This window comes from Notolabrus celidotus, chromosome 20 (genome assembly GCF_009762535.1).
Source record: "Notolabrus celidotus isolate fNotCel1 chromosome 20, fNotCel1.pri, whole genome shotgun sequence".
Classification (NCBI taxonomy): Eukaryota; Metazoa; Chordata; class Actinopteri; order Labriformes; family Labridae; genus Notolabrus; species Notolabrus celidotus.
Window position 1 is genome coordinate 895,655 of NC_048291.1, and position 22,089 is coordinate 917,743.

At 43.3% G+C, this 22,089-nt stretch overlaps 1 protein-coding gene across 1 annotated transcript in view; it reads left to right on the top strand.

Moving 5' to 3' along the window:
- Nucleotides 1–1,016: 1,016 nt before the first annotated feature.
- The window catches only part of junbb (JunB proto-oncogene, AP-1 transcription factor subunit b), a 62,325-nt gene continuing 41,252 nt past the window's right edge, over nt 1,017–22,089 (top strand). The window contains exons 1-2 of the mRNA XM_034711041.1: nt 1,017–1,372; nt 2,842–2,898. The gene's annotated coding sequence lies outside the window, so the exon portion shown is untranslated. The remainder of the gene's footprint in view (nt 1,373–2,841; nt 2,899–22,089) is intronic.

Below are 22,089 nucleotides of genomic sequence, written 5' to 3' on the forward strand. Positions count from 1 at the left end.
AAACAACAGTCCCCACAGTGCTAAAATTCAATGATTGATGAGGGGTGGAGAGACAAAGACGAGCTGCACCTTTAAATAAAAGAATGCCAGCGATGTGTGGCTGTGCCCGGGCATTTGGAGCAGGAATGTGCTGGAATGCTGGCAGCGGTTTTTATTTTCCCCTGCAGCTTTCCCAGGTGTTAGAGGGAGAGGAAAACAACAAACCACTGGAACACAGATGGACAGACTGCGGATAAAGAGGGCGTGGGGATGGATGTGAAAAACAGGCATGAGTCTGATCAGAGTGTATCTTTCTAGACATGAGGTCACACACACGGGAACATGCTGTCAGGACATGTAAAACACAGGAGGGAAAAACTGGGATTTATGGCCCTCTCTGCCTTATCAGCTGTCTCCTCCCACGCTCTCTCAGACCACAGATTTATTTCTCTGGTGAGGGCAGGTGGGTAATAACAACCTCACCTCTGCAACTTGGCAGGGAGTATCCTCCTGGATGCACACATACACACTGTTCACACAGATACAGGGTGTCCGCTTTAGCACGTGTTAGAGACATTTCCCCAGCAGAAGTAGTTCAGCTCTGCTCTGGTGACTCAGCTATTGTTGTGTCTGTGCCACTTTAAAACAGCGACTTTGCATATTATGTAACAGGTAATAATTTCCCTCATCATGCTTATTGATCTATATCCTGGTATGACTCACTGTAACAGCAGAGGCTGCAGACCCCGCTCTGCTGGTTTCAGGACCCCGGTGTGACATCGCACCAGCGGCTAGAGAGGAAGAGGAGAAGAAAGGGGACAGGGGCATAACCATAGGGCATAACACACAACCCACATTAAAAACGTCTTTTGCCTATTATTTTGAAATTAAAATATTTGTTTAAATTTAAAACATTAAAGACCGAAAGGGGGGTATGATTTTGTGTTATATTTACATTTATAAAAACGCAAAATATCAAATAAATAAAACATATTTTTTTCCTTTGCGTGATGACGTCAGTGATGCGTTCAAGACGACGTTCACCTTGACGTCTCCTGACGGTAAAAGCTGTATTAAGTGCGTAGGCTAACACAGACACACCTTACTTTAACTGTTTGTTGTGTATAAGCAGCTTTAAGAGTTTATTTATTAGATAAATAATTACATGTGTGTTAATTACCTGATTGGGTGATAAGCAGCCATCAATACGAAACCAAGGAGACTGGATTATGTCGGTTGCTACATAGCTAACGGCTAATTCCATTGATGAGAATGCTAACTGCTAACTGCTAACTTTGTGGACGCACTAACACAACAGAGGATAATGAGTAAAACGAAGAGGAAGAGGAAGAGGAAGATAAGGAGGACTGTTTGGACAAGCTGCGTCGATTCGGTAAGTTAGCATTGTTAGCTTAAAGTAAGTTACTTCCGGTATGTGCTGCGTCTCTTTGGCTACAAATGACGTCACTATGAGGGTCACATGTTGGGCCTTCAGTTTAAGAGTCTCAGTGTAAACACTCCCTTCAGTAACAGTGTGTTTTATATATCATTAAAAGCATTTTTCATAGTCTAAATATTAAAAAAAGAATATTAATTTAAAAGGATTAACTGTGACATTTTGTAGAAGTAAAAATGAGTCACTTTTGCCAGTCATGTGTTTTTAGGCTTTCAAGTCAGGATATAAACAAGCCATTCTTCCTATACAGCACATTTAATGTCTGCAATAAAATCCTTAATGTGTTAAAACCACCTGTTTCAGATAAATTATATCAAGTTCTTACTGGTTGTAATTTTTATTTGAGACATTCAAAATATTTTTTTCAGAAGGAAGAGGATAAGGGCCACTGGAAAAAAATGTATAGGGTGAGCTAGCAAAAACAAATATTTAATAATAATAATAATAATAATACTTTTTTTTATGTAGCACGTTTCAATACAGGTAACAAAGTGCTTCACAATGGGCAATAAAAACAAGTAGAAATGTAAAGCAAAGAGATGCAAAAGCATCCAGACTTATAACAGAGACCCATAAAATCAAAGTTAAAATTAAATAAAATCCCACAATAAAAGCTTTCTCCTGTGAAGTGTATTTTTTAAAATTTATTTCTTAAATAACAGTCTTAATTGTGAGATTATTGTCTAATTTACAGTCATAAATCTCAGATTAAATGTATAGTTCTGATAAAAAAAAGTTAGAATTCTGAGTGTAATCTTAGAAAACCGAAAAAAATGCCCCATAAAATTGGGGGGGTTTCTCACCCACCCTCCCAATTTTTTTTAGCAGTGGCCCTTATCCCCTTTTGTACATTCAAGATATTATAAGATATGTAAGATATTAAATATGAATTTTGATACTCCAAAATTATATTAAATACAGACCCAGTCATGTCCCAAAAAGTATTATTTTGTATTGTTAGCACAAGAGAATAACTTGTGCCCATAAAATAAATATATTGTGGGTCCAAGTTGTTATCCTCTGATAATTATTCTGTGCACGCCACATTCAATTAGTCCCAAATGCTATTAAAGGGATAGTTCTGTTTTTTTGAAGCAGGGTTACAAAATGTACACATCATTTGGGCACTATTAGAGATGCACCCCCACCTTTCCTTTTAAGGAGATCCAAAACAGGGGAGTGAATTTGTTAGCCAGCAGGTGTTGTGTGTTCTTGTTTGACAGTAACATGAAATGAGCTCACAGCTGATTGGTATCATTTATGTTGTATGCATTTTGTGTGCATCTGGCTTCTTCAATAGTAATCTACAGCAGTATTTGTGCTCCTTGTGTGTGTGAAGAAACATATTCAAGTCCAGAGTCCAGGTTTTTAATGTAGTTTTTCTGTGGCGGTCTCATTTCTTACAGACGAGGAGGGATCAGCTGTGAAGTCTTGGCTCCATCAGTGTCGTATCTACGAAGCAGGTGTGCAGCGCTCTCTTCTACTCTCACTGCTCAGAGAGGTTTTGATTTACCTCTTGTGTTTGTCTTTGAAAAGTCCATCAGTTTCTGCCTCGCTCTCCACATCCTGCTTTCTGTTTCATTGCCCCCCCCCCCCCCTCTTGCTCTCTCTCTCTCTCACACACACACACACACACACACACACACACACACACACACACACACACACACACAAACACACACACAAACAAACAGGCAGCACATGGACAGCGGGAGTGAGTCACAGTGGTCTTATAACAAGTGGCTCTTCTCAGGGAGAGTCCCTCCATGTGTCCCTGTGATTAGGGCCAATCCCCTCGAGTGTATCAGGTGCATGACTGCTCCGGGCAACGTGAGACTCCTCCTCGGCTCCTTTTGTCTCCAGGCGAACAAGAAAAAGTAGATCGTGCCAAAACAAACTTCAGAGATGATGCAAACTGCTTCAGATATTAGTGGTTAATAACAAATTGAGCATTAGCTGCAATTTCATGCTCTGAAATACAGAACTACAAGGTGTTTCCTGTGTGCAGAGAGAAGACACATCACTGTGCCTCTCACACACACACACACACACACACGCACACACACACACACACTCTGGGTGCAGTATCTTAAAATATACTGGCTATTAAACAATTAAAACATTACAAAATACAATTTGTTTGCTGCACCTTTCTTCTCAAAACAATCAGAAAAGTAAAGTTGGATTCAATCTTTAATCCTTACACACTTTTAATGGACAACACCCGGTGTAATGACCGTGTTTGCAGCTTTTCTACCCGTGTAAAGCCACGCCAAGGTCAGGGTTGTGCTTTGAGCTAAATACTAATAAGCTAATATTCAAAAAGCAGCACTTGATGGGAAATTCATCAGATTTGCAGGTATTGAGCGAGCAGCAACCTCCTGTGCTGAAAAATGAAGCTGATGTGGAAGTGTAAAAAACTGCAGTTCCTCTAGTGTCCACTTGAGGCTGGCTCCTAAAGCCGAGGTATCCCCATTAGGTCCCATTTTAACATGCAAAGCAGAAATAAACATGTTCACAGCCTGGTAGAACAGATGGTTTTGGTCTTTATCACTCATTCTTTATTCAGGCAACAGTTTTGTGAATCTCAAGGCTGCAAGTTGTGCATGATTCGGCATTTTCAGGAGTTTTGCTAAGTCGATTGATTGCCAGTTGATGAGGCTAAGACCTCAACTCCCTTCTTTGCTGGTGTCTAGATTATCCTTCAGTTAGTTGGAGTCATTTTTTCCAATATGGTGACTCTTCAGAAACCACAGGGTGATGTCACTGAGACTACGTCCATGTTTTACACAGTCTGTGGTATTTAGTCACAAACGGAGGTAGTGGAAAAGTTAAAACGTGGAGGAATGGTGGCATCATTATCGTTCATTTTTAGAGGTACTTGAATACCTGTTTCAAATGTCATGGAGAAATACTTTACAGATGTTTAGATGAGGTAGACAAAGTCATGAATGTGAACCTCTGGGAGGCATTAAAGGAAAAGTCATAGTTTAGAGTTTTACCTTTGAACGTCCTTCGGTCTTAGGAAGGTTTTGAAGCGAGTCATTTCCAAGTCATTCAAACTGAAATCTTAATTTCAACCTACCAACTCATGAAGAATTAAGAAAACACTAAGATAAGATCAGATCCTCCTTTATTCGTCCCACAACGGGAAATTCATGGAGTTCCAGCAGCAAACAAGAAGGTGTACAGAACAAGAATTTAACAAGAATATATAAAGGAAAGAAATGTCCATCAGAGACGACAGCTTGGCCATAATCCTCCTGTCAGCCACCACCTCCACAGGGTCCAGGACTGAGCTGGTCTTCTTCCCCAGTTAGTTCAGTCTGGCTCTCCTGTATCCTGTCCGCCCACAGCAGGTGAAATCCTTCCAATGTGGCGTTGGTGTCCGGTGTTAGCTCTGTTAGCATGCTGCTACTCTGGTGCTGGGTTAGCTGGTCCACCTTATCGTAGATAGATCTTACAGTCCCCATAACGGTGGGTGGAAGGACAGGTCCATGTGGTCTTTTCTTAGCTTGCACCTCAGTACCAGCACGTCGTCCTCGCCTCCTTCTCCTCAGCTCACAGGGAACATCGGGCCTAGCATCGTTTAGCACCGACATGCTACGGGCTGCTAACAGCTGATCTCGTATGTAAACAATGTTACCATGGATACACAGGATCTCCGGACACACACAGGAACAAAAACAGTTAAAACACCCCTGCAGACGTAGTCAGTTTGGTGTCCATGGCCAACAAATGAGTCCTTAAAAGTCCTGACAGGCTCCAAATACAAAGAGAACTAAACAGAAGAACAACCAAGAGAGAGCTGCTGCAACAAGCAGACACTCCAGCGGCGCTTAGCAATGTAAAAGCATTGGAAACATTCAGACAGGCATAAAAGAACACAATTAAAATGACAAATATAATAAAACAGAAAAGAAAAGGAAAATTAGAATATATTAAAAATGACATTAACATTTGCGTTTAAAGTGAGTTAGAATAATCTAAGACAGGAAGGCAGTGGTAAATAAAAAGGTCTTAGTCTTTGATTTAAAAGAGGAGAGAGTTGGAGCAGACCTGCTGCTTTCAGGGAGTGTGTTCCAGATATGTGGAGCATAATGACTAAACGCTGCTTCACCATAGAAGTAACTCTGTGATTTTTACAAAGGGAACGAATATTCAAATATTTGAACACCATTGCCCATCCCTAGTTTGTTTACATCCAGGTAGTAGAACTTTAGAGCATTAAAGCAGCTACCAATCGAAGCTACAGTTTAGACTCAACACATAACTGACATTTTGGGCCTACAATAATACAAATATTAATAATTAGTCTATTAACTGGCAGCTGTAATTTGTTTGGATAAACTCACACACCTTGAATCAGTCTGAAGATATTTCTCTCAAAGCCAAAAATGTCAACACGATGAAATAACTTGGATTAACTCAGCAGAGGAACATCTGTTTGTTCTGTCCCAAACTTAGCTACCTGATAATTTGTGTTTGTATAAATGTAGCAGCTCATATTCCTGTCACCACTGTATAATATATCTGCAAATATCACACCTCCAAGTGTACAATATAGTGTCATTTAGTGGTCATGAATGTAATAATTACAGCCCAGCAGTAATAACAGAGAAGAGGTGTAGTACTTAAGCTTGTTCCCTCCAGCACATGTTCACAGACTGGCAAACACACCTCACACACCCACTATCAACTGTAACAATAGCTGAGCGTGCAGTACACTCCGCCTAGTAGACATAAGCCAGGTGGACCTGTCCTCCACCCTGTTTGCCTTTTCAGACACACTCCACACACACCCTTTACCAGAAGAGTGTGTCCCAGAGCGGGGCAGAACGCGGCGGTGTGGTCACGGAGCTGCTAATGCTGACAAAGGTGTGTGGGTTAACAAGACCGGGCCTGCTGGAAGGCCTGTTATCCCAGTAAAGCAACCATTAATGTCAGATACTTGCAGATCATAGGAGAGAAATGCTGAGGCAGCGTTAGCTGTGTGGATGTGGATATTCATAGTGTGTTAGTCAGTTAGAAAGGAGGAGTGCAGATTATTCTAAAGCCTCTGATGATGCCTCAGCTTATAGATATTAAAAGGTCTCTGGCCTGTCTGCCTTCATACACCTTTTCTTTCAGTCACGCTCCATCTTTCTCTCCCGATTAGACGATATTCCCCCTTTTTTAATGATGGTTGGCATCCTGTGAAATTCAGGGACGATGTTCGCTATGGCTTCAACATTTTGCAAGTCAACTGTACGGATGTTTCCCACTGGTCCAAAGGTACTCCCAAAAACTGTCCAAATCAGGGATGTCAACAATTAATGGAGTATGGATTAATTGATTGTTAAGAACTTACTCAAACACATTTTTTTTGTTTTGACTTTCTCTCCCGTGGAACAAACATCATGTGGTCTCATATTTGGTTCAGCTATCAGGGAGGTGTTTGAAGTTTAAAGCATGTTTGGATGTGAATCAGCTGACTGAAGGTTTTGCTCACAGCTGACACCTGACCGCGCTCACATGCTTATTTTTCCACTGGATCAACCGGAAAGGCAACGGAGCGGATTCAGTGGAAGTTAACACATTGACTAGAATAGAAACCTATCAGATCTGTTGCTGTGGCGGATCAGAGACAGACCAGACACGGATCTGGTGGAATTTGTTCGTTAGGCTTCCATACTCGTCGCAAGATCCATTCCCGGTCCCTTGTGTTTAACCCTCTTGTTATGTTGCGGGTCAAATTGACCCCTTTTTAAAGTCTATTTTAGGCACTATATGCCTTCAACCAGCTAAATGCAGGATAAAAATCTTGGCAGCATGTGATAGAAGAGGTGTTGTGTTAATTTATCAACATCACTTCATAAAAAAGGATTGTATTTGTATTTAGGGCTTTTCAATGTACATTAAAAAAAGTTTTAACATGAATTTTAATTAAAAAGGAGTGAGTTATCCTCATTGAACCATGATCTGTGAGGATTAAAGAACACCAATAGACTAGATCTTGATTTAAATGGTCAGTAATGGAGTTAAAAATGAGATTAAAAAAATGTGTATTGGGATTTTTTGGGGTTGTGACAGTTTTGGATGATTGAATATGTCCCGGGTCAAACTGACCCAGGAACATTATTGCTGTTCCAGAGAAACAAACATAACAGGAAGGTTAAGCAAGAAATTATATGACCGAACACGTTTTTAAAAGAAATATGGGAGGAAAAAACCCTGAGAGAAGACATCCAGTGGATGTCTTGACTTTCATCAGCCGACTCTCCCTCTGTACTTTTATTTCCCTCAGTCATAAGTCGAATACTTTCCACTTCTACTTGTATTTCTTACAAAACAGATATCTGTTTCAGTATGACAGCCTGTGCTTCTGACTCCTTTGCAGGCTAAGTGAAGAATTTAATTTCTGACCTTGAAACTTTGTAGGATTTATTCAGCCTGCTCTAAAATAATGTCAGAAAGCAGGAACCCGAGCAGCCACCACTCTTGACCGTTTGCTGGGTGTGAGACCAAATATTAATGAGTCCTCCACACATGCCAAGAAAAACGTCAACCACACCTTCAACCTTGCACAACTTCCCTATTTTTTTCACTCCTCACACACACATGAACACACCCTCCTCCGTTCCTGGCTCAGCCCTCTGCTGCCAGGCTCGTCTAATTGATGCCCTTCCTAACGGCCTAAATTACAGCCCGGCTTTGAGGTCAGGGAGAGGGTTGTCAACAAGTGTGTCCAGAGTGAAGCTGCGGCCCTTCACCCACAGTGACACTTCACCTGACTCAGCAGCACACAGGCCTGTCCACTGTGATCAACTCGCTGCATCTCGCCCGGCTCTGATCCCGCTGTTAACCCCGTCCCTGCCGAGTGCGAGGAAGGAGGGGGGGAATGTTTCCCTGCCTCTTTGTGTCCCTCCTCGTACTCATCAGGATGCATCCAGTCGGACACGCAGAGCAACAAATTAGGGCCCACACGCACACTGCAAAAACACACACAATGAAGGCATCTGCATACATTACCCTGCTTACAATGTTAAATTGAATTTAGTTCATTCCAGTGGCTGCGCATAATGCACCGCAAATCAAATCAAATTAAATTTTATGATTACACACAGGCCTGGAATGAAAATGAGAGATGTTCTGGATTTAGACCTGAATGTTTTTCACTCTGCTGCAGAAATGTTTCTAAAGGAGATCACATTTACATTTCTTTCCCTCTTTTTTAGTCTGTGGTTATGATTTAGGACAGAAATGTAAAGCACATTTCCATGCATGAGTAGCAAAATCTTAAATGTTCAACCCCTCTGACCTGGAAAACATCTCTCTTGCATGTTTTAGTTTATGCTATTCATACATTTGCAAAACTAGGAGTGTGGATGATTATTAATTCAATCAATCTTTATTTATAAAGCACCAAATCCCAACAAACGTCATCCTCAGACTCGTTCCAAACAGAGCAGGTCTAGACCGGACTCTATGTTCTATTATTAACAAAGACCCAACATCAAGACCGGATCAGATCCAGTCCCCTCTTCCAGACAGGACTCAGTCTGATCTCATCTTAATCCACCATGAGCAGAGCACTTTGCAGCATTTAGCAAGTTACAGTGGCAAGGACAAACTTCCTTTAACAGGCAGAAACCTCCAGCAGGACCAGACTCATGTTAGACACACATCTGCTGAGACCGTGTTGGAGAGAGGGATAGAGGGAGATGAAGAGAGAGAGAGATGATAGTGGGGAGACGGATAGTAGTAGTTGTAGCAGCTGGAGTCTGGACCACGTCCACAGCAGCAGAGATCCAGAGGAACCTACGAGACAAGGGAGCTCAGGGACTCCAGAAAGGTCTAAGAAAAGAGAGAAGAGAGGGAGACCAGAAGAAAGAAAAAGAGGAGAATAAATGGGGAAGGAAAGGATAGAAGGAAAGGACGGGATAAGAAAAGGAGACATAAAGGAAGAAGAAACATGGAAAGAACAAAGAAAGAAAGAAAGAAAGAAAGAGGGACAGGCATGAAATAAGGAATGAAATAAAGAAAAAAGAAAGAAGGGATAAAATAAAGAAACGATGAAACAAAGAAAGAAAGAAAGAAAGAAGAAAGAAATAAGAAAGAAAGAAAGAAAGAAAGAAAGAAAGAAAGAAAGAAAGGATGAATAACAGACCCAAAAAGGAATCTACAGCAGAGATCCAGAGGAACCTACGAGACAAGGGAGCTCAGGGACTCCAGAAAGGTCTATGGTTAGTAACTTTAATGGGACAGGAAGAGTTAAAGTGAGAGACAGGCAGAGAGAGGAGAGAGAGGGAAAGACAGGATCCCAGTGTGTCAGTCTAAGCCTATAGCAGCATAACTAAGACCAGGTCCAAGCCTGATCCAGCTCTAACTATAAGCTTTATCAAAAAGGAAAGTTGGAGGCCGCTGCCGTGTGATGCTGTAACTCTGTCTTTGTGCTCGTTGCTCACTTGTTGCTCAACCGTCAGTCTTCAGCAGCGTCAGCACAAAGCCACAGCAGCCTGATCCATTCAGACATCACCCACAGTGACTGATCCGGACTCAGGTGAACCAACTGTCCCCTCAGCTCACACACGCAGCTGATTGAAAGGCCGCTACGCTGACTGACACGCGGTGAGCCACCGCCGACTGACGACCCGAGACAGTGAAAGCTGCTGACCCCACAGGTTGTCTCCCCTCTTAAGGATCCGTCAGTCAGTGTGAACGAGTGCTGAACCTGTCAGGTCTGTGATCTCCGTTCAGAGAAACCAGAGCGCTGATTGAGAAGTCTGACTCTGAGGAAAGACTCGCGGCTCTTTGAAGCTGAGATGGCTATCACAAGGTCAACACACATTAAAAGAGCGCAGTTGTTGCAGGAAGAGGCGCACACACACAAAGGAGAGGTGATAGTAGCACCTGTGGTTTGGAGATAATTACAGGCAGTTTGAGTTTAAAGGTGTTTGAAAAGGGAGTTGTCATGTGGGATTAGAGCCTCGTTGAAGCTTTTACTCCCACAACCTTTCAACCCTGCTCATAAGGTCAGCCTGTGAAACGCCCGGAGGACGCTGATGTCACTCCCTCTGCACAGTTACACCTCTGTTACTGGTATCTGTGGGACAACTGGCCAGTCATCATCCTGGATTATGCTGTCTCATCTGACGAAATCTGAAGTTGTGACTAACATGAGAAATTTGGTTAAGTTCAAAAGTTTAATGAAAATTCTAAAAACTGAAGACGGCCCTCGATCACTGCGTTTATTAAAACATTTTGTAGCAGAGACCGTCTCTGATCCGTCACAGCTCTGGATCGGATCGGTTTCTATTCTAGTCCATGTGTTAACTTCCACTGGATCCACCCCGTTGGGTTCCCGCTGCGTCTCTGATCTGGCAGGTCGAAGTCCTCCGGAAAGAACAAAGAAAGAAAGAATAAAAGAGAAAAAAAGTGAAAGGAGGAATGAAAGAAAAGAAAGTACAACAGAAAGAAAGAAGAAAAGAAGAAAGAAAGAAGGAATTAAAGGAAAAGGGAATGAAAGAGAGAAAGAAAGAAGGAAGAAATGAAAAAAAGACAGAAAGTAAGAAGGAATAAAAAATAAAAATATGAGAGAAGTAAAGAAAGCAAGAAAGAAAAGAAAGAAAGAAAGAAGGAACAAAAAAGAGAAAGAAGTGAAGAAAGCAAGAAAGAAAAGAAAGGACAGAAAAGAAGAAGGATAGAATGAAAGGAAAAAGGAAAGAAAGAAGAAAGAAAGAAGGAATTAAAGGAAAAGGGAATGAAAGAGAGAAAGAAAGAAGGAAAAAATGAAAAAAAGACAGAAAGTAAGAAGGAATTAAAAAAGAAAAGAAATGAGAGAAGTAAAGAAAGCAAGAAAGAAAAGAGAGGACAGAATATAAGAAGGATAGAATGAAAGGAAATAAAGAAGAAAGAAAGAAGGAATAAGATAAATGAGAAAAAGAAAGAAATCAGATCAGATACTCAAGACTTCTATGTTCACCGGATGCCGGAGCACGACGCATCAATCTCAACAGAGCAGATGGAGCGGGACAGGAAGTCAGGTTTCACCAAAACAAAATGAAAACATCCAGTTAATTTTCAGAATAAAAGACTCTGTGTTATCACCAGATCGTATTTCACTTAACTACAACAACAAACCAAAGTCATGATGAGCGGAGCCAGGCCTGGAGTCAACAGGTCAGAGGTTTTCAGAGGACCAGAAAGACAACATGGATGAGGAGAGGAGGAGGAGGAGGATCCTTGATTCAGGGATTACAGAAGGGGAAACCTCGGTCACATGACTCCATTACTTTTTTAATGGTGTTTACCAGAAAGTCCAACATCCTGGTCTCTCTGATAAAAGTCTGTGTGTCATCTGCAAAATATCATTACAGGACAAATAGATTTTTTAAATTTGGACTGAGACATTTTCTACAGTAAAGAGTCAAAGAAGAGACATTTTGCTGATTAAAGAGACATGTTATAAAGTATTTTAGAGGCAGATAAAAAATGCAAACATTGACTGAGTCAGAAGGTAACAAGGTGTGGACAGAATCACGTCTATAAAACAAAGTGTCGTCTGGAAAACTGCAAAACAAGCCGAGCACAAACCACTGAACACCTTCTGATCAACGCGAGCCCTCGAGGCGGGACACGTCTCTGACTGGAGAGGGCGATGACATCATCATGACGTCATCGAACAGCTGTAGGAAACAAAACATGAGTTTACTTGACAACAGACGAAATCAACAGTCTGAAAATCCCAGACGGCTGCTCCAAACCTGCCTGGGGGGGTCAAAGGTCAACAGGAGTCGGTGGAGGTCAAACTGATTAGTTCTTGTTCTGCTCCTCTGTGGGTCAGAGCTGTGAAGGGAAGTCGTGGTCGGTGTTTTTTAGGACTAAAGGGGTCCAGAGTTGTTTCTTTTTCGTCCTCAGGCCAAATTAAACTGCTTATTAAATTTTCCCAGTGGTTTAAAAACACTGCGGCCGATTAAAATCTCTTCAGGAAACATTAAACTGAACAGCTCATTGAAGCCATTCCTGTAATCCCTTTTAGATTAGCGTTGAATTAATTTGCCTGCTTGGTTAATCCCAACCTCAGTGGTGTAAATCACGGGTATAAAAAGCCTTGTTATGATGCAAAACAAAGGCTTATCTGTGCCGAGCGCTGCCTCAATTTATCCCCCTCCCCCGCACTGCTAACTAACTCTCAAATGTCCGCCTCACATAATTAAAGCCGTTCGCAGGATTGGCTCCTACCGAGAGGGATGAAACAATCCCACAGACAAACATTAACCCAGGGTCTGACCCCGCAGCCTGTCAAGAAGATGAACGTCTGAGACCGGAGGGGGGGAAAAAAAGAAAACAGCATACCAATTCCCGTAAAGCAGTCAGGGGGAGGGAGGGGGGGGGGGTTTTGGGAAGTTTGGTGAGTCATCACTTTTCTTTTTCTGCCGGCGCTCCCCCCCTTTGGCAAACTGCAAATACCTCCACGGCAGATCGCCCCGTCATGCTTTCAACGGGCCGTCTTCACAAGGAGCGCTGCTGCTGCTGCTGCTGCTGCTGCTGCTGTCAGAGTCACAGCTGCCTCCTCCTTCATAAGCTCTCTTTGTCGTCCGCTCCTCTTTGAAACCTGAGCAGATAACAAGTTAAGACTTACAGCATGAATAAAGAAGGAGCCTGCAGTGACTTGAACCGCTGCTGGCTGGCTGGCAGCCGCCGTTTGTCACTCAGGTTTGTTCTTGTGAGTGTGCATGTGTTAAACAGTTTGTGCGATCGGGTCAAATACAGTGGGTGAGATGAGTCAGTGGATATCTGCTACCATGCTGAGAATTTATTACTCGCTAACTTCATCTTGTGTGACAACAACATGCTGACGAATGCTTGTAAAATGATGACGGAGCTCAAATTTAGGAGCTTTTGCAGCAGTTTTGGTGCAGCCCATAATGGAAAGTGCTTAAAGTTTCAAACCGCAGATCTTACTGCTTTACTTTCTTCTCTATTTTGGTGTCAGCTCTTTTGTGTGACCACTCATTGGTCCTTTAAGCACTTTGTTCCACTAACTGATCATCGACATCATTTTGTGGTTTTGGGACTCTCCCTAAAGGGCCCCTGTGCACGCCGCACAACAACACCCTGTAACCTCCTATTAGGGGCCCTCAGCTGCAGGGGCCTGCTCTCCGGGTGCTCCACACACAGAGGATATTTATCACTCTTTAATGACAGACTCCACAAAGGGTGATGTCAGCGCAACTAAAGGCCGTCCGTCCGTCCGTCCCTCGCCCCCCTCCCCTCAGCCGGACCGCAGTGACCTCACTTGATTGATAGGCCTCAGTCTCACTCGGCTCTTTGTGCCCTCTCTGCCCGTCTTGCGGCCTGTTGTGGTTTGTGGCACACTCGGTGTGGCCGCTGCTGCTGCTGATGACTAACAGTGAGTAATCAAAACAGTCGCAGAAACCAGCCTGCCTCACAAAGATGGTTGTTACCATTAAAATGTCATCGAGCTCCTGATATAAAGCAGAGACTGCTCCCGCCGACGAGCGTCTCTCGCCTCTCTCAGCCGTGGGAGACGCTCGGCCTGTTTGTGTTTGTCTGTATGCTTGAAGTTAAAAGCAGTTCATGCACACACAGTCTGATTTCAGAGTGTGTGTACGTTATGTTCCAAAACTAATAAATAAGTTGTGTTAAAATGTCTCATTATCAAACACAGTGTTGTTATGGTCTCTAACACTACTTTAAATGTCTTGTTGAGGATGTCTAAATGTTTTTTGGTGACTGATTTCAAAGTTGGATAAACAGACTTTTTAATTCTGACTTAACAAATCAAAGTCTAAAGAAAACACTTCATTTATTTAACATAGAAACATAAACACAGGTGTTGTCATGATGAGCTGTTTCCTTATTAGACTAAGTCGGGTCACTGTTAGTGAAACGATGTTGGTTTTCTTATAACTCTTTTAGACCAACATGAACCGGGATGGTTCTCGCGCTGGTTCAGAGCTGGTTGAACTTGTGAACCAACACGGCACCTGTTTGTTTCTCTGCCCGCTCGAGCCCGTGGAAGAGGCACGTCATGACGTCAGATTTACATGACCGCTTTTCCCAGCAGCGCTAGCGTGAACTTTCCCTCACAACAACAACGATGGAGGACAACGGCAGCTCGTCTCCTCACTGCTTTGTCTTGGAATCCATTAGTCTCTTTGATTTGTTCGCTGCAGGACGATGGAGGAAACATGTTTGGGTTGTGTTTTGGATCATGGCAACCCTCGCCCCTCGCCCTTGACATAAGCGGTTCGCGGTTTTAGACCAGCAAAAAGTTGGAGCCACTCTGGAACCGGTTTTCACTCGCAGTTGAAACACGAAAACTGGTTCTCAATTGAGCGCCGGCTCCAAACCGGCCCTGAAACTGCCTCAGTCCATAAGGAGTATCTGTGAGGCTAAAGTTAGCATAGCTAGCACCACCAGCCTTCAGACCTCCTTTCAAGTAGAGAAGGGAACAAGCTGTATCCTAACTGTAAGTTATTATTGGAGCTGAATGTAAGTGACTACTGTTTCAATTCACTCTTACGGTCAAATTCCACCAGATCCGTCTCTGATCCGTCACAGCACCATATCTGATAGGTTTCTGTTCTAGTCAGTGTGTTAACTTCCACTGGATCCACTCCGTTGCATTGCAATCAATCTCAACAGAGCAGATGGAGCGGGACAGGAAGTCAGGTTTCACCAAAACAAAATGAAAACATCTGGTTAATTTTCAGAATAAAACACTTCTCAGTTCCACCAATCCAAAACCCTCCACACCAGATATGTGTTAACTTCCACTGGATCTGCTCCGTTGCGTTCCGGCTGCGTCTCTGATCCTGCAGGTCTGAGTCCTCCGGATCAGATCCACAAGACTTCTATTTGTGCCGGATGCCGGAGCACGACGCATCAATCTCAACAGAGCAGATGGAGCGGGACAGGAAGTCAGGTTTCACCAAAACAAAATGAAAACATCCGGTTAATTTTCAGAATAAAACACTCTGTGTTATCACCAGATCGTATTTCACTTAACTACAACAACAAACCAAAGCCATGATGAGCGGAGCCAGGCCTGGAGTCAACAGGTCAGAGGTTTTCAGAGGACCAGAAAGACAACATGGATGAGGAGAGGAGGAGGAGAATCCTTGATTCAGGGATTACAGAAGGGGAAACCTGGGTCACATGACTCCAGCTGTCCGGAGGTCCTGCTCTGTGCTGCGTTCTAGCTTGAATTGAACATCAATGTTCCTGCAGACAATTTGAATTAATTTACTTCCTTGTATTTGCAACACTTCTGTCACCTACAGCTGAGGTGTGATGTAATGAATGTTTAGCACGGGCTACAAACATCCAGCCTTTTAGGCCTCTCTATAAGTCTCTTGGGGCGACTAGTTGTAAAAGCTAGCTGTCATTGTTTTATAACACATTTAAGGCAGAGCTCTTCAAAGACACAAACTAAAGCAGCTTCATGTTAAAACTCAGGGTTTTTAAAACATAAGGAGAGACAGCTAGATCATATAAACAAGTCTTCACTGACGGTTACATCACATCCAAACTCGTATGTCGGTTCATTTACTGCTCTGCTCTGGTTTGGGTTTCCTGTTTCATGAAACAATCATGTCTAGGTTTTAAAGCTTCCTGGTATCACACTCCTCTGATGGAAGATAAAAAACAGTATCAGAAGATCTCCAGTGTCACCTGTCAGGTTCAGTTTGTACACACGTCTGTGTTTGTCACGGCGCGTTTGTCCATCATCAGTCATAAACACACATTGCATTCATAACAACGGTCTGCACCGTGCCCCTGATTCACCTTGGACCGCTCTCCTTCAGAGAGAGCGCCTCGTTAATTTTACAACAAACAAAGATGAAAAATCATCTGATGAACATTATGTCCTCTAACCACGGAGAGCAGAAAAAATCCCTTTGTATCAGTGGAACATTCTTAAAACAACTTTCTGTCTGTGTGCAACCACAGCTAACCATAAACACACACACTCACACACTCACACACACACATTAATAAGCCTGTATTAAGTTAAAAGCATTGATCCTGTCCCACAGCAATTACACACACGCTCCTTTCAGTTTCCAGTAAAGGTAAATAACTCCAACAACATTTCTCTGAATGTGCTCCCTTGTGCATAAACACACATATTTAACTAATGCACTCATCAAAGTTCTTCCCTCTGCAGTGTAAAAAAACCCTGACAACCTTCACTGTGATTTATGAAAAACAAAATCCACTTCTTCTCCAAACCCCTGCCTGTGGTTTTCCTTCAAACGGGTGCTTTGCGAGCTGACTCACTGGCTGAAGTACAGCGGATTTCCACTTCCACTTTGGCCCGGTCGTCTGAAACGGTAAAGAAAAAACAGCAAGACGGAGGGGAAGAGGAACGGAGCGAAAGAGGAGATGGAGATCTGGAAGCCATTAGAAGCTGGCAGCTGTGTGTTGGAGTGGCTGATTCAGAGAAGGAGGGAGAGGAAGAGGGAGAGAAGGAGTATATGGCACATGATTGCCATAATGAATTTAATATCTGTGCATGTGCAGGTCATCAATGCAGAGCCTTGTGATTAAGCAGCAGGAAAGATGAAGAATATCAGAAGTCGCTTTCTAAAGGCAGTCGCTCCTCTTTACAGCTCCCACTGCATTTCCTCTGTGGAGCAATAAGGTCTTATCTAGTTGTTTATCCAGCCTTTTTATCTGTTTTCTATTTATTCCACACTTCCTTCCTCTCTTGGTAAGTATGTGCCACACAAACAGGCAGACACACGCACACACATTCGCACACCAACGCAAATTTCTGTGCTGTAAATCCCCTTTTGGAAAAGTCTTGAAGAGAGAGGAAATTCAACCAACTGCAGATAAATATAAAACTGACTTAACTAAACCCCCCAAATAACCCCTAATAAACTAACTGTGACCAAGCAACCATAACTGTCAGTGTTTTTTTTACCATATTAAAGTACTTTACTCTGATTGGGCAACTTTTCTTATCAAAGGTTTCCTTTATCACAATAGTGGACACAAACACTGTGCTTCCCCAAATTCCTCTAGGTGCTGCCTTCATGTGCCATCTTTAAATCAGTAAATTTGTCCGTTGTTACCTACAGTTCAATCAGAACCACTCTCAATAAATAGAATTATTATGTGTATGCAAAAACATCTGAGAGCTCCCTGCCCTTCCACTTGCAGACGTGGAATGCTAAAGCCTGAAGCAGGGAGAGCACACCTTTCCTCCTCTCTTCTATGTGCAAACATGTCAAACCAAGGCAGGGAGAGCACACCTCTCCTCTCTTCTATGTGTATACATGTAAAACCAAGGCAAGGAGAGTACACCTCACCCTCACTTCTGTGTGCATACATGTCAAACCAAGGCAGGGAGAGCACACCTCTCTCTTTCATGGGCATACATGACAAACCAAGGCAGTGAGAGCACACCTCTCCTCTCTTCTATGTGTATACATGTAAAACCAAGGCAGGGAGAGCACACCTCACCCTCACTTCTGTGTGCATACATGTCAAACCAAGGCAGGGAGAGCACACCTCCTCTCTCTTTCAGGGGCATACACGACAAACCAAGGCAGTGAGAGCACACATTTCCCCTCTCTTCTATGTGTAGACATGTCAAACCAAGGCAGGAAGAGCACATCTTTCCTCCTCTCTTCTGTGTTTATATTACAAGGCAAGGCAGGGAGAGCATACCTACCCTCTCTTTCATGGGCATACATGACAAAGCAAGGCAGGGAGAGCACACCTTTCCCCTCTCTTTCATGGGCATACATGACAAACTAAAATAGGGAGAGCACACCTTCCCTCTCTTCTATGCCCATTCTTGACAAACAAAGGCAGGGAGAGCACACCTCCCCTCCCTTACATGTGCTGCATGGCAAACCAAGGCGGGGAGAGAAGCAGCAAAGACCGCTGGGGTACAGAACAGAGAGAGCATCAGTGACTTTACATATGACACTGGTGAAATCAGACACAGCAGAAAAGGAGAGGTGCTGAAAGGCTGTGGCAGTAATATCCTCTGATAATAATCATGTAGCCTGTATTCAACCCAGAAAAGGGACAACAAGCACGTTAAGAACTCTATATTCTGGTGTGTCCATATGAGTCAGGTTCCAGGTTAGAGAGCACAGGAAGTGAGGCAGGTCAGCCATAAACAGAAATAAATTCCTCTGAAGTGATTTGAACTCTTGTATCCTGTTCAGAGAGTCCATAGAGAGGTCTTTTATTTGAGACCAGAGGACAGTTGGACTCTGGGTTTTCACCCTTGACTCACTCGTACAAGTCACAAAAATACATCCAACACGACTCATCCAAGGCTCACACACAGGTTTACATACTAATATAACGTGAACTGATGCATACAGTCACACACACACACGCAGAGACTTTACAGTAAATCTATCAAGAAAAATTACAATCAATCATTTTCTTCTTTGTTGGAAATAGCCAGCTGTCCCCTCAGTCGCCCCATGACGTCTTTAGAGTCTGTAAAAAGAGTCAAAGGTTGATTTCTTGACTTCACAACGACGTCAAAACTCAACTTCAGAAACCAACCAGTGCATTTCATCGAGTGTCCACTAGAGGCTGCCTGCAGAAACACAGGAAACCACATACACACCCATTCAAAGAGCGGGTCTTTACAGCAGAAATAAACATGTTTACAGCCTGGTTCAAAAAAACAGCTTCGGTCTGAGAAGCTCATTTCTCTATTGGTGATTTTTTTTATAACTCATGTTCAAAGATATTAAACTTAGGAGTTTTGCCCAAATAAGGGCGTGGCTGACTTGATTGAGAGGCGGGAACACTGTAGCTGTTAGCATGGCGGCTCAAAGCCCGCCTCTTTACCTCACACTAGCTCAGATGAAGTTAGGTTGTGTTCAACATTTCCAATATGGCACCCACCGACGATCGGCTTCAGGAACAGATGGGTGACGTCACGGAGCTACGTACGAATAAAATTATTTAATCGCTTATTATGCGCTTATTTAAACGTCAGAGTGTTTTGTGTTTACTGGCTCCATTCACAAATACCTAAAGACAAGAATCTTGCGAAAGGGGAGGGGTTTCCTCTAAACGCTTCTCCAATCTCACCATTGAACAAGGTTGAACTTCACTACATCGAATGGCGAAGCCTGTTATGCTAATCTGGGCCGTGCTAACTTGCTAGTACAACTGTTAGCTGGAATCAAGTGACAGACAAAGGTTTTGCACAAGTATTAGCCATAGACTGTATAAAATATGGAAGTAGTATCCGTGACGTCACCCTTCTGTTCCTGAGCGCTGTTTTGAAGCTAATCAACGGTGGCAGCCATATTGGAAATGCGGAACTCAACCAGGCAGAGTGTGACGTAAAGGGGCGGAGTTTGAGCCTCCTAGCCAACAGCTATGTATTCCCGACCGGGAGTCAAGTCAGTCAATCAATCAACCTTTATTAGTACAGTGCCAAATCACAACAAACATCATCTCAAGACTCTTTTACAAACAGAGCAGGTCTAGACCACTCTATGTCAAATTATGAACTGAGACCCAACACCAAGACAGGATCAGACTCAGTCTGACCCCACCTTAATCCACCATGAGCATTACACCTCCCAGTATTTAGCTAGTTACAGTGGCAAGGACAAACTTCCTTTTAACAGGCAGAAACCTCCAGCAGGACCAGACTCATGTTAGACACACATCTGCTGAGACGGTGTTGGAGCGAGGGATAGAGGGAGATGAAGAGAGTAAGAGAGAGATGATAGTGATGAGATGAGTAGTAGAAGCTGTTGCCGCTGCAGTCCAGCACGTCTGTATCAGCTGGAGTCCAGAACGTCCGCAGCAGGAGGACGTCTACGAGACAAGGGAGCTCAGGGACTCCAGAAAGGTCTATGGTTAGTAACTTTAATGGGACAGGAAGAGTTAAAGTAAGCGATGAGGGGGTTGGGGGGAAGGGGGTGAGCTAGGATCCCAGTGTGTCAGTGCGCCAGTTCCCCCGGCAGTCTAGGCCTATAGCAGCATAACAAAAGCTGGTCCAAGCCTGAGCAAGCTCTACAGCAGCCATGTCCTTATTTGGGCAAAAACTCGTAATCTTACCGTACAGTGTGTGCCGATAGAGAGATTAGCTACGTAGGGCCAAGCCGTTTTTTGAACCAGGCTGTAAACATGTTTATTAATGCTGTAAAGATCCTCTTCTTTGAATGGGTGTGTATGTGGTTTCCTGTGTTTCTGCAGCCAGCCTCTAGTGGATTAAACACTTCCGCATGGCCTTCATGGTTTGAGGCCGGAGGTTGCCGCTTGATATTAGCGTGTGCCGCCTACTTCGTGACGTTAGCTTGTCACAAACTCATGTATAATCTTTACATGTAATTCATGTACGTGCGATCACGTTTCAATAGACCGTTTCTAACTACACACTGTTGTAGTGAGATTACTAAGAACGTTTACCACAGTTTCAACTCTTTTTGCAATATTCAAATGCAGCAACAGTGTCATAAACACACTTCTCAAAACATCCCGTCCACGTTTCATTTGGCAGAGAATCCGTCACATCAGGTTGCAGTAATTGTAAAAAGAAGTTTGCAGAAACTCAGAGAAACTGAACACTTGATATGTCATTCCGTTCTGTCAGAGCGGGGTGAATGAACTCTGATTTGGGGACGTAGTGAAAAGCGTTGTGCTGTGATGTGAAACATGTAGAGCGGGGTCTGTCCCAGTGCTCGTGGATTTATAACCCCTCACTGCTCGCTTGATTTCTGACTTCATTCACCAAACACAACCGCAGCTTCCCCCTTCCTTCCCTTCCCCTCGCCTCTCCGCTCTTCTTCTTCTCTTCAGTGTTGTCGAACTCGCTCCCCTGGTGTCATCTCTGGTGGTCTGAAATCATCACTGAGGTGGTCTGACTCCTGTGTGGGCCTCCGGGTCAACAAGGGGGAACACAGACATCAACCGGGTCAGAGAACACACACAGAAAGAGAAAGAGAGAGGGGGTTTTTCACCTGATGTGAGTCACCTTGATCACTGAGAACAACAGTCAGGTTCGTGAGACCCCTGACAGATGAAAACAACTTCAACCTCTTCAACTCTGGACTGAGAGTTGTGGGCTGGATGTGTAAACGGTGCAGCAGAAAACGAAAGGAGAGCTTTCAGGGTTGAAAACAGAAACAGGCTGACACAGAAACGTCCTCTCAGTGTGAGCAGAATGATGTTTGTGGAATTTCTTCATGGTTTGATTACAGAGCCAGACTCTCACCTGTAAATATTCATCTGTTGCTGTTGATAGTAAACAGCCGAGAAGCTACGTCCCTGACAGTTTGTTTAACTAGCTGGTGGAAATATGGTGTTATGTTCAAGCCCACACCAGAGGGACTTCAAAACCTCAAAGGACAAGACTTCAAGACTGGTTCTTGCACTTTGAGTTGCTTAATATTAGTAAGGGAAAAAAAGTCCTCAGGTTGTAATGTACGGAAGCCCTAAAAGGACATGATTTTCTCCATTTTCTCAAGATTAAGACTTAATTTGACCAGGTAAAAAATGTTTGAGAGCCAGTTCTCATCTACAAACATGACCTGACCAAGAGGCACCAACAGGAACACACACACACACACACACACACATGTGCGCGAGGTGTAAAAACTTATGAGTGTATAAAAGTCTGCATGTAAGTAACGTCCAAAGTG